Here is a 19,312-nt window from a genome sequence, read left to right as displayed (position 1 = left end):
GCTTCAGCCGCGGCTAAAGAGGCTGTGCCAACGATTTAAGTATGGCACCCAAGAGAGAGAGAAGGGGGGAGGGGAGGGAGGGAGAGGAAGAGATTCGGCTCGGTAAAAGGGTGGAAAAGTGGCTGAAAGCCCGACTATTCGGTAGAGAGAAAGAGAAAATTGGCAGTCTTTGTGCGATAATACGTAAACCAAACGGTTTAACTTTGAAATCGAACACTTCCGAGAGACTCTCTTTCTCTCTCTCTCTCTCTCTCTCTCTCTCTCTTGTGTATCTTTTTTCCCGAAACATCCGATAAACGCAATAAACCGACTCGAAGCCGGATGCACGAGACAGATGAAACGCAAACGGTGTTCGCAACGGGAAAATATTAGAAGAAATATTGTGAACAAAAGGAAAGATCGTTGGGAGTTAACTAAACTTTCGCTCGAGCGACGCTCCGAGGTGAGATTTTCGCGAAAGCGGAGAATTATAGTCTCTCGAGAGGATGAGAGAAACGGGTATAGAATTACAACTCCTATGTATTTTCACTTTTTTTTAATACTTCCGTCGTCCTACTTTGCCATTTTTTCGACTAGGTATGCAATAAAAGTTTTCAGACTTAACTCTTATTTTTTTTATCCTATTTTTTTTTGTCACACTAATCTCCATTCCACTCTGAAGCTTGTATGCGCGTTTCACGATCGTTCGTGATTAGTTAAATTTTTAATTAATTAAGACTTAAATATTGATTTTGTGTTTTTATTAAAAATACTGCTTGTAAAATTATTAATTACATAATGCTTCTTCTCATCGATATTCGCTGATATTTATTTGTAATCGTTCGTATTGGTTCGCTTGATCTGGACTCGATTTCACAAGTAATTAATTTCCTCGTTCGTTTCCTTTATCTCTCTTCACCGGCTCGTTATTCTCTTTGCCATTCCAGTCTTTTGACTCGCGCCAGATCAAACGCGCGGAATCCCAAAATGAAGTTTGTCGAACGATCGGGAGTTCACATTGATAGGCAGTCGGTTCGATTGTAAAATGCTAGACTTTTCGTTTTTGCTGCAATTCGACAGGGACACGGTAAAAGGGATTTCTCATCCAAGAGATATATTCATATAGAAAGAAAATGACTTCGCTTGCTCGCTTCTGAAATAATAGAGAAAAGAGGTGAAAATTAATAGATAAAAAAATACATTATAAATATAAATTATTATTTATCTTCAATTTATCGTTATGACATTTATCATGTCTCATTTTTTATATTTCAAGCTTTTATTTTTAATAATTTAAACTCTCAATCGGATATAACTCTCTATAAGATTGTATAAAAAATAGTAATCCGATGATATTAAAATATAGATGTTGCGCTTAGAATGTCGCATAAAATTGCGATCTCTCAAAATCCCAATGTTGGATAGATAATCTTCGGCGAATATAAAATTTGATTGCACATAATATATCATGTTATCACGTGCAACGGTTCGATGATGGAAATCCCTTTTCGCGGATACTAAGGAAGCTTCTTTGAGCTCTCTAATTTTCGTTTGTCCACGAGGAACATGGAAACTTCATCGCCTCATTGTCTCTAGTTTCTATCCCGTTTTCCATTCCGTGATAACCGTCGAACATGTCGCGTGTTGCGAACACGTGAGACACGCGATGCCGGCTTCTGAGTTTAGTTAACTGACTATTATACGTACACGCATTGCGTTGGTTTCATGATAATGTGATTTTATAGAACAGTTTTCTCGATATTACGAGAAGAATTAATTATCTTACAAAATGATACCAAAGTTGACAAAGTATAATCGATGAGCATAATATTCATCATTTGACAAATTTGCTAAACATATTTGAAATGAATGAAAATTAGCATGTTAATCATAATTCTACATGTTTATACGAAAACTTTTAATATACAAATTTCTGCGATTTTATTTGTGAAACTTTATTTGCGAATTAAATGTTCAGTGGATTATTAAAATTTATATGTTATTAAAATTATACGTTTAATGATATGCAATTTTTGATATATGTACAAATATACTCGTTATTTAATTTAGAGAGAGATTATTTATCCCAATATATTTACATTAAAACACGTTACTAGAGCCAGTTAATAATTTAAAAAAGAATTGCCAATATTTTGTATTTAATGCATTACATATTTTCTTATTTGTTTGCTACATTTAATTTTTCTGAGTCAAAGTTTTTTTTAATAAATATTTAGATTTTTACAAATTACTTGAATATGTCATCTTAAATGTAACAAGTAAATAAAGACATTGTATTACTGTAAGATATATTGAAAAATTAGATTGCCCTTATTGTAAAATCATGACCATCAATTTTTTGCAAGAGTATATTTTATAAGAGTGTATGAGAAAATTGAATTAAAATAATAAAAAGATTAAATAAAAGAAAAACCACTAAGACGGGAATCTTTTCGTGAGAACGCAATTATATTAACACATTTTCACAAAAATATTCCTGCATCAGTAATCTTTTTAACGTTTTTACTCACTTTATTTTTTACTTAAAAAAGTTGAGTCATCAGGGCAGCATCAGAATTCCTGAAACCGTAGTTGCGATATCCTACGGTAACAGGGTGGAGTTTAATCATTGATCATCTCCAGGTACTCATCACATGCTGTGTGGATCAGTAATATCCTTACTGATGACCGATCTTACCGTCTCTTTAGTTCCCTTATGTAGTATCGTTGAGTGATTTCTTCTTACGAGTTTAACTTAACTTTTGACGACATCTAGCGATGAATGGCTCAAATACTGCCATAGCACAATCTATCGTATACTTTATAAACGTGTTTGTGAAGAGTATGTATGTGTGTGTGTGTGTGTGTGATATGTATTTTGTACGCACGTGCTCGCGATTAAGACACGACTAGATAGGTTTTGCAACGTTCGATCCGTTTGCGTAAATATTTCATGAGCTCCTCCGATATGCTGACTACGCTGAATCATTGCATTTTTAGTGAAATATTTTGACAAAGAACTAACGACGAAAAGATGATATCTCTAACGTACGTACATATCGATCTTTTTCAACCGTAAATGTTTTAAAAACAGTAATAGTGTAACATTTCGTCTTTTTCTCAACTTTTTAGGCTTGCTAAAAATAAAATAAAAATATTATATTTAATAAAAATATTAAAATTATAAATTAATAATAAAATTATAAAAATATTAAAATTATAAAATAAATATTTAAAAAATTTTAAATTTTTGATATAAATATCAAAAAATACAAATATTTTTTTTCTTCCGATCCTCCGTGCCACAATCGGTCAGCATCAAATCGTTCGCCTGTTAACCAAAAGAATCAGCTGTTATCTTTACTCGCGGATATAAATATTGTCTCGTAGGCATTTGCAATTCAATTGTGTTCGGTTTTTCTTAAAGAACAGCATTGCTATTGATTCATACCTGTGTGGTACAAAAGAATACGCCCCCGGGTGGGCTCGAACCACCAACCTTTCGGTTAACAGCCGAACGCGCTAGCCGATTGCGCCACGGAGGCTGACGGCTTTTCGTCTCTTACGTATCTCTAAAATATGCAGTGCGCTCGGAAATATCAATTAAATAGAGAAATATTATGAAATATAATGAAAATATTTATCATAATAATATTAAAATAAAATAAAAATAAAATAAAATTCTCGCAACAAACATAAATTAGAAATATGAAGTAATTTTTTTTCTTAGCTATAAATACTGAATTAGAAATTTTGTTAGTCTCTTGAATTCCTGAAAAAAATAAAAATAATTATGCATTTTTATCCGTTTACTAATTCTTATATTAAGTGAATTACGAATTATGGCTATGATTGTTTCTAAAGTAAAAAAGGAAAATAATAAGGAGGAAAATAAATACCGCTTGTTTTATAGATTAGATAGAACATCGTGAATATATCGTAATTTGATTATTTGTATAAGAACAAACTATATATCTTAGGAACTATTCGCCATTGATCGTATGTCGGTCCGCGATGAGAGACAAAAAAGCAAATTCATCTCTTCTGTTTTTTCTCATCGTTGAATCACATTCTCTTTTTTTTCCCCTTTGTCTGCGACAATAGAAGTATGCAAAATTGGCATGTAATCGTCCAAACGTATCCTGCGAAAATAAATCCGACAAACAGGTTGACCTGTGGTGATGTTGAAAAGCGCGAAATTGGAAAATCATATATAATATTTATTCCTATCATCATATTATATCAAAGTTTGTATTGAACGTTAAAATCAATGTACTTTCAATGAATTCAATTTCAATATTTTAGACACTCGAAACAAATCCCTACGTTTATTTGTGACAATGGAAATGCGATAAATTGCGTAAAATTCATTTTTGTGCACTGTAAAATATTTGGAGAAATAATTATGTCCTTCTATTTTTTTAAAAGAAAGAATTTTTTCTACTAGAATGTCATTACGTCATTTATTAAATAATATCTGTTATTAAATAATTTGTATATTACCGCAAATTATTTTAAATACATTGAAAGAATTGTATTGTTCTTTTATTTAATAAAAAAATAGAATTGTATTTCATATATAAAATTTTATCGATAAGGAAAGATTGTTACTCTAAGCTTGTCAAGATAAGATACTTTGTACAATGCATACGTAATCGACCGATATTTTTCCATGCTGCGAAACTCTCATAGATCTAAATATACAGTATTTACATCCAGTAAAAATTGCGGTCGATAACGGCGGCCTCAATCTCGTCGTTTACGTCGAGATTCACGGTGACATTAAAATGCAACGAATGCAAACATTCGCGAAGCTGTGCTCGGGAGCGAGAGAACCGGATGAAATAATATTCATGAAAATATTTTTGTCCGTGTATTCTTGCGTGATCCAAATAATGAAAGTATTTAAGAATGCAAAAATATGAGACTGATATGGGAATCTTTGACTTTAAAAAAATAAAGACATATTTTTAGAGAAGAATTTTACATTCTAGTTGCATCACTGATCTAATCGCTCCAGTTACACACATTATTTTTATGTGATTGTTATATCTTTTGTTAATTTTTTTTACATTATTGATTTAAAGTTTTAAGTTTATTGATAAAAATCAAGAAAATAGCTATATCTCTCCAGAAATGTGAATATATACACAAGAGAGAATATGAAAAATTCTTACAGAATTTATCACAGAATAATTATCATAAATTAAGTAATAGATTTCTAGCTAAAAGATTTCATTAAAACTTGTAATTTTTATACAAATTATATTTATATATATAAATGCAAAGAGAGAGAGAGATATTTAAGTGCATAATTATAATGAAAAAAATTTAGATACTTTTGAATACACTATTTACACACTTAATATTAAGTCTATCATTAACATGACCGCACATTATTTAAGTATAAGTTCAACATGCAATGGGCTCTTGAGCTTCCCGTCAATTTACGCTGTTGGCACTAGCTTATATCACGAGCCGTTTACGATCATTTATCGACGCTGACGTCGACATGGAAGTTAAGGCACTTAGGGCAAATCGTGATCTACGAGCGAGCCGTGAGGGGCACGGCTTCGAGGGAGCGGCTCAACTCACCTCAAGACACTTCGAGATAGTCTCGTTCGAGAGACGCTGTCACTAATTAAGAAATACTTGCCTTCATGCTTACCTTAACAGCTTAGGTACGCGTGATTCTCACTCATACTCCTACATTTTGTACAAGGTCGCCTAGTGGCAGCGTTTATCTACTTATAGTTACCTTCGAAGAGAATTAGACACAAAGCCATTTGCGTCTTACAACGAGAGAACTAGCTCATTTTATGAAAAAAAAATATCGAAAATAAGCTTAATGAAAAAATTTATAGTATTAATTAATTAAAAAATTTATTAATTAATTTTATAACGATAAAATTATGATTTGTTTATTATAAATTTGATCTTTTTAATATACTATCCAATATTTGTTTTACATATAGATCAATGTTGTTTTTGGATATTGATAATTTTAATATAATATTACAATATCAAAATGACACGCCTTGTGTCATTTTGCATTTTACGATTTCAACTATTTGTAATTGTAATGGAACTAACATCATAAACTTGCTGCTGTCATCATAACATTCAAGTTATATGGTTGTGAATTAGCGAGCATCATGAAAGTTTTATTGATATTCGAGCGAGATTTCGTTTTGTTAATACAGCATTTTTCGATTGAATCTCTCGCTGCACGACTTATAAATGCCATTTGAATCGTATTTGAATCTAGGTTGAACTCTGAATTAAAATCTAAAAGTTAAATGTAAGGTGGCTGATCAAATTTACCGAGCAATAGTCTTTTTCTATATGCGCATCAAATACATTTTCAAGAGAGCACGAGTATATGAAAATTGGATTAAATTACTGTTGATGCACATAATCCAAATTGGAAATCATTATAAAATTCAAACAATCGTAATCCCTTTTCCTTGTAAAATTCAAGTTAATTCGTTAAATCGTCGAATTAAATAAGCTAATACCTTCTTGCATATGTACGAATAATACTTTAAAAAAACATTAACACAGTTTATGAATTATAGAATTATTTTAAATAATATTTAACAGTTAAAATAAATAAATAAAAATAAAATAAATAATTTAAATAATATTAATTATAACAGTTTATGAATTATTATTTTAAATAATAATAATATTATTATTTTCACTAATAATTTAATTTTAATTAATTAATGCAATCATTATACTTTATTTATATTACTATATTACTATTTATATTACTAATATTTATATTATTATTTTTTTATGATAAAATTATAAATAATTAAAGAGGAAAAAATTATTTTAATAATTCACAAGATTATTTTCACATCAAGTACTCAAGTTATTCCCATTATTTCGCTTAATATATGTTACCTTGCTTACCGGAAGCATTTGAAATCATACTGCGTAATCAAAATTGTGTCGTCGTGTCGAAAGCCGTTGGTATACGGTGACGTTTAATTGGACGATATTTGCCGAACGCATGTAATCACCTGTTGCATGTAGGATGCGCCAGTTAATGCCGACGCGCTAAAATAAATTTCCGTCGGATATTCCTAAGCGGATCGCGCAATATTCACAGGATGCACAAGGGATGTTACTATACAATTAGAGCTTTCATTCTCCCTTCATTGTGGACTTTACAAATAGCGGAGTTAACATTTAAGTATTGAGGTGGACTTGGAGCACAGACAGCTCTTCTTTAAATTTTCTAATATTTATCTAATATATATTATAAATTTTTACACAAGAGATATTTCATGTGCAAATTATTCGCAAGATGAGAAAGATGCGATAAGGAATTATTTTAGCACATCGGAATTTTTCAGTAAAATCGATAAATTAACTTAACATCAGATTGTAATCGAAATATTACAGAAGTGATAAATGCGACAGAAAATTCTTAATTTTTGTCTTTAATTTGAAATTCGGTTAATCATTAAATCTCTCCATTAACCCATCTTATTGGGTCACAGAGATATGCGTGTGCATGCGCGGGGGTCCTTCGAATTCTAGAACACAACGGAATGACAAAGGGAAGCCTTAGAATACGTCGGTGTCGATGAGGGTCGACATATTGGGATTTTCAATTGAACAGTTGGACGTCGTGGTATGCGATGCGGGTTGAAAGTAGAGGAATGAAGTGATCTCCGCGGAATTGATGGCCTTATGTTTCGTACATGACTTATTATAACAAGTAATAAATGTTTATTTAATCCTTCCTTATATTCATTGTCATAAATCTTATATTTGTAATCTCATATATTAAGATATAATATATCTTAATTATTAATTATGAAAGTAAATAAAATAAATAAATTATGATGAACTTTTCTGGAAAATAAATATAAATAATTATCTATAATTATATAAATTTATTTTTTAAAAAGCATATTATATAATTAATTATAATATCTTGTATTTTGGATCAATTCTTTTTTCTCTATTCATTTGAAAACTATCTACTTTAATATTAAAGCAAATAAATTACAATCAATATACAAAGAAAAAAATTTGTAAAAGAAAAAAAGCACACATTTCTTTTCTTATTAAAATATTAAACTTATATTAAATCTTATTTAAAATACATAACATGTATAATATAATTTAAAATAAAGTTAAAGTAAAGTTTTTATATTAAAAGTTTTTCATCTTTCATATTTCCACAATTGTGAACAAATACATTCGCTATCATACATCTCAGTTTTACAACAATATCGATATCGCGTGTATAGCAAGCGTTAAAATAACAATAGCGAAAAAAGAATTCCATTCTCCTCGAAGAAACTGGATTTAATGTAAGAGTGCAGGAGATTTAAGAGATTTTTCTTTTATGTATTTTTTTAAATAATATAATATAATCAAACAATATATATAATCAAAAATTTAATTATTTTAATTATAATAATTTATTATTTTATTTATTATATATATAATTATTCTCTTATATTATAATAAAATAATATTTGTATTATATAGAAAATATATAATATAAAGAGAGAAATACATTCCTCGAATCTCATTTTAGAAGCTTCTTTAATGGAATGGTTTTTTCCCCTTAGCCCTTAGTACTTTTTTTCACGCAATACCGATATTTCAACGAAAGCAGGCTGGCATGTATTACGTATTTCTCCGACAATCGTTGAAAATAATCCGATCGATCACGAGAGTGAGCGGCATTTAATTATTATTAAAGAGATTGTCGGGTTCTGCTTTGAGTTGTCGGATTATCGCGCGTACTGAAGTCGCTCGTCCAAATTAGTCCCGTGCCTTGATTTCGTGCAATCATTCGTGGTCGAGAATCGAGCTGCACGAACTACCGATTAGGACGCTTGTGTATGCGCAATTGCATCGGCCGCGAAACGAACGCCTGCACACGGAATGCAACGACCTATCGATCGAATGCGAGTCGCTTCGAGTCTCGCGGTTGGCCACGACCAGAAGCGAAGCGACCAATTTCGTGGCACGAATTATCTCGGTAGGAATTTTATAATGCATATACATGTTATTAATATCGCGATATATGATTAAGTCAGTTCGTTGATTTGATTCGACAGTTCGGCGATGGCAAATAAATTTTTAATAAAAAAGCCCAAAGCTCTAGATCTAAGACGCGGTCATTTTACGGCTTACTTTAGCAGTAAAAAATACATTGAAACAAAAATATTCATAATTATTGACTAAGAAGTCAAGATGTTAGAAAAGGAATTTATAAAGTCATAAGGAGAGAATTTTTTCACAATTTTTTAAAATGTTTATGTAAAATTTTGGAAATTTGAAAATTTATTTATAGAAACGACAAATAAAGAACGAAAAGATACTAATATAAAAGTAAATAAATTTAAATAGAATATAGGCTAATGAGAGACAGCGCAGTAATTAAAGCGCAAACTAATTATTTTTTTGAAAATGATTCTTTAATTATCAAACGTTTCGATTCTTCTTTTGGGTCATTTTCAACTTTGAATGATTTTTTTGAATATACTATATATAAAGTTCGAAGACTTTTTTTTTTTCAAAAAATCTTTGAAAGTCAAGTCACAAGATGTATATATTTTTTTCATTTTTTTCACTGAAAATATTGTAGTTCAAAAAAAGAACTGAAACATCCAGCAATTAAAGAATAATTTTCAAAAAAACAGTTCGCACCTCAATTACTACGCTTAGCTCTCATTAGCCCATATTTTATTTATTGAATTTGTTTATAGAAATAATATACAACAAAATTATATAGAAAATATATAAAATTTGATTGTATATGTAGTGAATGATAAATTAAAAATTTTGTTTGATACACCTTTTATAAAAGCTCAGAAACGATTTACTTAAGCTTGATTTTGAAATGTTTTAAATCCATCTTTACAAAAATTGCACGTTGCACGATGGCCCTGAGGCGAAGAATTGAAACATATTGTAGACGTATTCTCGGCTGAGATTCTAGATTCTTTTCTTTATTCTCTTTCCCTTCCGTTTTCATTCCGCTTACATGCGGCTGTCGAGTATCAAAGCTAGTAAAAGTACCGAACTTCTGTTTGCGTGAGAGAAACTACAACTCTAAATGACGTGCGACGTAAGCACCATCATGGTTGAAACTTCAAGTTGTCAGCTTCCGGCATTTTATCGTTTTTCCTTATATGATTCTCTCATCTGGCGATTTAGATTCATTCAACATTCTCTAGGCGTAACTTCCTTTTAGAATAATTCAAAAAAGAATTCCTTTGATCTCCCTTTTTTTCTCGAAAGATTCTTTTAAGATAAAGAGAATACTTTCTTCATACTTCGCATCTTCCTATCGATAAAATGCGCGCATATATTGTTCCAGCGATAATCCTCACATTTTTGTTCTTTCTTTAATATTTTGCTAAAAAAAGTTTTCTAACAATACTTTCTAACAATGGTTGAAAAATACATCAAGTTATTTTTATGCATTTTACGCGCTTTATACGCATAATATCAATTATATCGAAAGTTACATATTTACTTAGATTTAAAACCTTATATATCGTACTCGAAGAAGTGAAATCAGACTTATGTTTCTTCGTTATTAAATCCTTCTAACTACATACCCTTGCTAGATGAATGCATATCGCAACGCGCCGTCGAGAATCGCCAGATCGTCGCAAATGCAGAGCAAATCTTCCGACGTGGCAGCCGGCAGTTTCGAGTGCCACAGATTCTCCTGCATTGTTGCTCTGCGTCTGTCAAGATTGCACTCGCAGGCAAATCTGAAGTTCGAGGAAAACTATTTGCTCTCTTTGCATCACGATTCACGACCAATATGTTGCATGCAAATTTATTATACGTTTATCAATATCGAGATAGATATCTATTATTACATCTAAGAGAATTCACCTAAACAAATAATTCACAAAATCATCCATAAAGATCTCTGAGGAAATTTTGTTGCAATTAAATATTTTTTATAAATACATAAATGTAATTAGAAATTAATAAAAAATAGTTTAATGTGTCTCATGTATCTGTATGTGTGTATTTATTTACACACATATTTATGAAATTTTTTTAGGAATTTTAAGAAAATATCACTTAACATATTGATGAAGGAATGAGCTTAGAAATTCAGAAAACTCTAATTTATCAAGAGTTTTATTTTATGACCAAAATAAATAAAAAGAGTTTTTAGGAATTGAAATCATCGATCTTTATAAATATATAAATGTAATCAGAAATTAATAAAAAATAATTTAATGTGTCTCGTATATCTGTATGTGTGTATTTATTACACATATTTATAAAATTTTTTCAAGAATTTTAAGAAAACATCAATTAACATATTGATGAAGAAATGAGCTTAAAAGTTCAGAAAACTCGAATCTATCAAGAGTTTTATTTTATGACCAGAATAAATAAAAAGAGTTTTTAGGAATTGAAATCATCGATCTTTCATCAATCATCAAGGCTTTCATTTAATTTAATGAGTGAAATTTGTATTATAAAATTGTACAACATATAAAATTGTATGTGTTAATTGCAATATTACAAATCTAATTACGTTTGGCAACTTTCTTTCTTTTAACAATAAATTTTTCGAAGTGATGTGACACTCGTTTCATTAAAATGAAATATGCGATTTCCCATGTCACATGTCACGATGTTAGAGAGAATCCCGTTGGTAATTTGAGATATCATCAGTCATCGTGCGTGGATACGCTTCATGATTACAAGGGTGTCCCCTTTGTAATCATGGACACGAAGGATACTTCTTTTTTCGAGGAGACAGCACTCCCGTAACCTAATTTAACGGAGGACACAAAAGAGCGGTTCGACGATATCGAGCCGTGAGATGCGACCTACTTGCAAGACGACCTCTCTCCCGCCTTATCTTTTTCTCCACCCTCTCGTTCTCCCACGACTTACCTATCTATCCACCCTATGCCGCCTGTTCCTTCACCTCTCGGCCCTTTTACAGCCCCGATCGAGCGATTACGAACGTCCGCGCGTTGTTTCTATATCCCCGGTAATGCGCTTTTTCCGTTTTCGCACCGTCTCATCTTGATTTTATTAACCCTCAATCGTCGCAGTCCGTCTTCATTAGTCGTCGAACCAGCTAATGTTTTTGCGAAAGAAATATTTAAGATGTTGGAATAGAAAAGCCGGATCTCTTACGGTAAGATTTCGCTTCTTCTCTTCCTGCATTCTCTTTCTATATTTTTCTACAAACGTAGAAATATCCGATCTATTGCTGTGTAACAGATGTGGGACATAAAATTATAATGTGTAAATTTATAAAATAATCTTTATAAAATTCTTAATCGGATCTCAATTGTGCAAATTAATTAGTTTGCGGAGTCAATTGTGCAGATTAATTAGTTTGCGTGCATCATTAGAACATAGTTATTTTTATTACATTAAAGTTTCTAAATTATAAATATTAATTTTATTTTGGAAAGTTATATTTTACTTTGTTAAATTCATTTTTAAACAAGGAACATTTTATATTTGCATTTTTATCACGTATCAACATGATCTTTATACATTATATTCGAAGTGGGTGTGGTCACTATAATTTTATGAATTAACAATAAGAGTTAACAAATAAGATTTTACTTTATATTAAATTCATTCAATGAAAGAGAAAAACAAATTAACATTTATATTTCAAACTTTTAACATTTTTTAATTTTATTACAGCGTGTTCTATCACATGAGACAGGATTCTCTCAAGTCGTAACGTTTCTCCTTTTCAAAATATATAAATCGCAAACACAAACGCACATATTGTGCCGAATAAAAAGAATAGTAGAAAATCGAAAATCTCTCGTTCGTTTCGCGCAACATTTTCGTCACCGACTTCTTTTATCGATACACGATTGTTTTATCGCTGTCGTTGCGGTTGAATAAGTTTCTACATCGTTGAACACATACATATATTGTTGATACATTGACGTGCATCGAACGATGCATTGTGCGTGTTAGGCGAACGTGCGTCTTTTGAATACGTTCCCGTTATTATAGCTGCACTGCAATATATAGCGATCGTTGTGTTACACTCCGTAAACATCAATACACGCTAGAATTTCCGTGCAATTCTAGAAGAAAATAGTATCGCTACCAAGTGAAAATCATATGATTGTCACTCTTTTATGCGAGATATGAAATTTTAAAGAAAAAGGAAATAAAACAGTATATTTTGAAATCACATACAATTTCAAGATCATATTTATATTATACTAAATCATATATATAAACATTGATTGTTATACAATTTATTTTAACATATTATATCATAATATTTTAATTTATTAAATTTATTAAATTTATTATATTAAATTTATTTAATTAATTAATTAAATTTATTATATTATATATTATAATATATCTAGCATTTATTTTATGATGCATATTTTTTGCACATGTATACGAATAATTATTTCTTATTCTTTTTTCTCGCTATATTCTTTACATCCGTGACGAACGAAATGGCGATCTATCATCTTCGTAATTTTTATATACATATTATACGGACAATAAAGTCAGCATTGAATTCTCCGTATATAGACATCAAAGGCCAATGAAAGTTTCAACGTACGCGAAGACGAGCGAATCGAAAGATATGCGTCGCGCACGGTTCGAGATTTCATTTTCCATGAGCCGAAGTGCAGTCGAATTGATTTTGCGAGTGATACCGATTGCACGGAGGAGATAGGAGCTATGCTGCATGCCAAGATTCCCACAGAATCTCCTACGTCTTTTACCATCGTGTCCGTTGACGCGCGCGCGCGTCTCGAATCTCCGGACCGATATTCGATTATCTACGAGAATAAGAGACCCTTTATGTTCCTATATCGCGAGATCCGCTTATCAGCCCTTTTGTATTTGCAGCATCGGAATTGTTAGTCAAATCGCACGATTGCATAATAATCGTCTTCGCCGATAATGGAATTTGCAATAATCTATCGTTTAATCAATCCCAGATTTCAAACGGAATCGTATTTCAAATTAATGAATTTCTATCGAGATTTGACACGAGAAAATAAAAATTCAAATAGCTAGAGATCGAGTAAGTGAGAAAAGAGAAAAAGTGACTCGGGAGAACAATTATAAGGATTGTATTATTGAAGATATAAAATATACCCACAAATCATTGTGTACCACCTGTTGCATTAAACTTTTTGTCTAAACATAAATGCTATTAATCGAATGTAGTAAAATATTTGACTTTAAAGTTAATAACGTGTTATATATATTAAATTTAATCCTTTCATGTTATGTGCACAAACTGTGTAAAATTGGATGTATATGGAAGTGAATAGATGTACATGCGCGCGTATTTTACACTTGAAAATATTTTATTTATCCTCATGTAAAAATATTCTGTTGAAGATTTTCTTTTTCCTTGTCAAATTCCCTTCTCTTATTTACATATAATCTAATCTCATGATTTCCCTATTTTATATTAAACGTAATATGTAAAATTTGTCTTGTTGGTATATTTTTAGGCTTTTCCACTTTAATGAGGCTCACAAGTACTATTATCCGTTTCTCTCACTCTTCTTGGAATTTCTGGAATGCCGTGAGGCATTTCTGGGATTGTTCGATGAGAAGTAAGACGTATCTAGTAGACGGCATAGCTTAGGAATTTCCGCCTTCCGGCGACCACGACAAGTTCGTTGATCTAATGTGTTACACATTATGTACCATATTAAACAGATTGAAGGACCACAAAGACGCGATTAATTAATACAGTTTAATTCTATGAAATATATGCTCTTCCTAAGTTAAATGCTAGTTTAGTAAAAAGTACAAATGAGAAGAAACTTATAAATATGGCACTCTTGTACCCACCTCTCTTTTTCTTTCAAAAGTTTTAAATAAAGAATAATCCGGTTATAATTACTATATCTTTTATCATAATTATTATATCTTTTATCATAATTAAGGTATCATTGAATTATTTAATATACACAGTTCATTAGCTGTTGGAGGGGAATATCAGATCGAAACTTTCGGAAAATATCTTTCACCATGTTAGCGGAAGTTCTTGGGATGATACAATATTAAAGACGTCTCGCGAGACATGGCGAATGCCAGGAATTTCACAAGCATCGGTTTTCCCGCTGGAATGTTAGTAATTATCTACATACATAATATCTTCGTAATTTAAATATGAAATTTTATTATTATTTAATGTATATTTCATTTTCCTATCTCTTTAAAGACAAGTTCCATAGTATAAATTTGTGTATATCTTAAGTTCTCTCTATCTCTCTCTCTCTAGAAAAATAGAATATTGAATTATAAGTATATATATATATATATATTATATTTTATTACTTGTAATTATCTCAATATGATTTTTTTATAATTATTATTTGCAGAATTATTTTTTAGATTATTTGTTTATTATTTTTCTTTTACGATTTTCATACAATTTATTTATTTTTTATAACAAACATCAGCTATTTCCATTGCGTTAAATTTAAATGAAAACTTGTCAAATAGTAGTTGACAAAGCTATCATAACTGTCGAAGATATTATATTTTCATCTCTAATATCGCAACTTTTTTAAAAGTTTAATCAAAATTTTATTAAAAAAATAAGTGAGGGGTGTATAATCTGGATAATCATGTTGTTTAGTTTCATTGTCAGACAAATTCAATATCGGTTAAACGAGGTCAATCGCCTTTTTTTCGGAAATGCATTTATAATATGCATGTCCATGCGACAATCCCTGGCGTTGAATTTTTCATCTACACCGAATAAATCACGCCAAAATACGTTCTTTCATTACCTCCCCGAGGGAGGTTCAATTACTGCAGCGAAATATCGATCATTTAGTAAAATTACATCCCGCCTGGAAAAACGATCATTATCCTCTCTGAAAAGTATCTGGGCGTGTCCTCCTAAAATTGTTCTCCTAAATTGCATTTTATATTATTGGAAAATTCAATGATCTAATGACAATCGAGTAAAATCAAAGATTTTATTGGAGTCAATTGTAGGAAAATAATTTAACGCGAATATTTACACATTTCGCGAGCAGGGCGATTGTTTATTCATAGATTTTCCATAACATTTGCATTAATCGATTTGAGTTCGACTGACCATTGATGATTGCCTTTTTTATCACGAGACATTGATAGATAAGTCTCAGCGCCATGTAATAAATCATCTGCCCTTCAATAACTGAATCTCTATTGTAGATAATAAGATGACGAATCATTTGGGAAAAATCAATGTCAACAATTTTTGTAAAAATACACTGGCCTCGATATCGTGTGAAGGAATCAGCATTTATATTAATCATTAATATCAATATTAATATCATCAATATCAATAAATTATATATTAAAATTACATTATGTACTTTAGTTTAAATAACACAGTCAGTGGTTATAATTATTTTACTTAATGATTAGCATTTCCCCGTCAAATTCTTCTGTCATTATTAAATTAAACGCGAATTTTCTATAAATGATCATTATAATGTTTTTATGTTATTTGTAGAGGTCTTTGCATGCATTATTCGAGGTGCATTGATCACTTTGTCACAAATACATCTTTGTGCGCGTATGTTCGGGCAAGAAAAATATGTAGGATACTCCATAGGCGAGCTCGTTGCGGAAAAAGTTTTTGCGAAGTGGTCGGCCTCGTGAAAGGGGCCGCTCGTTTATACTCATCTCGCATGGGTCGTAAATTCCTTTATGATACGCCGTTATATTTTAAAAATGCACGATATAGCGCGCCTAGATACTCGCTATACCGTCCATATCATTACACGTTTTTGCAATTTCGATCGATCGCACCGCGAGTTTCGCCGGCATCCCCGACAGACAGATTAATTATCAATTCTCTTGGCTGTGTTCGACTGGTCTATTTCCGACATCCGTTTTATTAGACCATTTGTAAAACGATCCGAGAATCGCACACGCGGTCTCACATGTCGAATTTATACTGTCTCCCTCAGGATTAGGAAAAAAGAGAGCGTTCTGTTTTACGTCGCTCCCGTGACGCGTCAGGACAATTCGTAAAATTTCAGTCTATCGAATGTTCGATAACTCCCGCGAGCGTGATTTTTATACAGGAAAATCGAGTACAACTATGCACTATCACTTAGATAATATTCAGATTAATTAACACGAGAATATTCGGGGGATTCTCGGGAATATCGAGAATAATATTTATCGAGGTATATTTGATTATATTTGATTGATTGAATTCTAAGCCACAGAGATCGAAATATATATATATTATATTTATTTAAACATTTATGTTTATCATAATATTTTAATAACGCATATTAATAATATATATCTTTTGTTAAATTAATATATAATCATATGCATAAAATTATTATGTGAAAAACGAGATCGTATATAACGGATATATGTAATCTATTGACAAATATTTTATGATCATTTATTTAGGAGAAACTTGATTACAACTTTCTCAAACATTTACAAGTAAATTTGATGTAAACCTTAAGAAGCACATTCTATTATAATTTGCAGCACTTATACCTACTTTGAAGTAGGTTACGCGATTTAATAGCTGTTATAAAATAATTAATTTAATTAAAACTTTTTTATTAATATAATTGGATACAATAAAGTTGCGTCAGTGAATGATTCCTAAGATACTGTTAATCCACGAAAGTTAATTGTGGAGATTGAAGATATTTGCTTGATGAAATATTAATAAGATTTATGAATAAAAAATCATATTGGCGCGCAATATATGTATATAAGCGTTATTTATATAATCTTAAATAAATTTATCAAGTATTGTCAAGTAAGAGAATTGACGATGAATTGAAAAACAATAAGTTTTTTTTGTTAAAATCACGAGGATCCGATAAATAGAATTAAAATAACATGTAATTCAATAATTACGGTATGCTTATGAAAAAAATATTATTTTTGTTCGTTTAAAGTGGAAAAAACTGATATCTCCAATTATATGTTAAATTTAATTTTATGTGTAAAATTTTTTGATATTTAATAAAATAGTTTAAAAAATATTCAAGTATTAAACAAGAAACTTATTTTGAGATATTTTGACATATATATTTCTAATTTAATATTTTAATTAAAATATACATTCTATGTTGCATTTTATTCACTTATTATCAGTATACGTTAACGAGCTTATTTACTAGCTAGTTTTTGTTGATGACATGCAGCGGCGACGAAAGAAAGCAGATCCTGGAAAAGCTGTTTAAAGAGTTTCTTGCTCGTATGAAGTAGAGATAATTATCCACTTCTTAAGCTCGTGAAAGTGCCAAGCATGGATAGAGCGACGGACGGATTCGGGGTTTATCGATCTCAGGCCACGTTGCAGAAATAACTTTCGGATGGGAACGAAGAGAACGCGAAGTTTCCTAAACGGTTTTTGGAACGAAACGCGACAGTAATCCGAATACGTGCTCGCAGTTGAATTTTACGTATTAATCGAACCTATATCGCATGCCTGTTCGATAACCTTTTCGTTTGTCTTATGTATTGCGAATTTTAATTTAAAGAAATATATATTTTGCAATATCTCTCGCCGATCAACTGTATTTTTTTGATAGATTGTCTCGAAAAATTGAATTACGATGTGCAAGGTAGTATTTTTATAAAATTTCAAAGGAATTATTTTTCGATGAAAATTTTGTAATATATTTTATGTTTTGAATTTTTAACATCAAATATGACTGTGGTCAATAAATGAAGCTATCTGCACGAAAAGAGAATAATTTAAATAAAACAAACGTTGGTGCATTCGCCGACCATGCCATGCAATATACGATCGTTGATGAAGATCCGACTGTTGGATTGTTTTCATTGAAAGCTTTTCAGATTTTACACGTAGATCGAGTTCGATTAATATCCAGTCGAGTTTTCATTTCGTCGTACATCGCGCCGAAGTTTCTGTTAACTATTGTAAAACCTGCATGGATATTGTTGTTACAGTTCTGTTGATCCACTTTTTACACGTGGATTTTTTAATTAATTTTTGGAATTTTCCTGCCTCAACGTCAAAATCTAACAATCAATAATAGACAATTTACAACAAAAATCTCTTTAAAAAGATAATCTTTAAAAGTAAAGTTTTTCATAATTTTAAGTGATCGATATTCCTTCGACAAATTTTAAATTAGAGGGTTAGTTAAAAATCATATATAATAGAAAAATATCAACTTTAAAAATTGATAACAGATAATATAAATAATTTTTCTCTTCGATATTTTCGCTAAAAAAAAATATCGGCGGGAAGAATCAGCGAAAAAATTCACGAATAAAGTATGCTGCGAGTTTCTCTAAATCTCAAAAATAGCTTGCATATAATATG

General features: G+C 30.7%; 1 protein-coding gene and 1 non-coding gene across 5 annotated transcripts in view; one reads left to right on the top strand and one right to left on the bottom strand.

Annotated features, from left to right (window-relative positions):
- LOC105252015 (acetylcholine receptor subunit alpha-like) overlaps positions 1-19,312 on the top strand; it is a 72,399-nt gene that overhangs the window by 33,708 nt on the left and 19,379 nt on the right. The window contains exon 1 of one of the 4 annotated variants that reach the window (XM_025412577.1): positions 2,870-3,027. The exons of the other annotated variants lie outside the window; for them this stretch is intronic. The gene's annotated coding sequence lies outside the window, so the exon portion shown is untranslated. Of the gene's footprint in view, positions 1-2,869; positions 3,028-19,312 lie in introns of those variants that run through there. 4 annotated transcript variants of the gene reach the window in all.
- On the bottom strand, positions 3,451-3,524 carry Trnan-guu. The gene has a single exon. It is a non-coding gene; the product is annotated as a tRNA-Asn (tRNA).

The sequence above is a fragment of the Camponotus floridanus genome, unplaced genomic scaffold, assembly GCF_003227725.1.
Source record: "Camponotus floridanus strain SB8 unplaced genomic scaffold, Cflo_v7.5 scaffold53, whole genome shotgun sequence".
NCBI classification, from domain to species: Eukaryota; Metazoa; Arthropoda; class Insecta; order Hymenoptera; family Formicidae; genus Camponotus; species Camponotus floridanus.
This window is presented reverse-complemented; position numbering and strand designations above follow the sequence as displayed.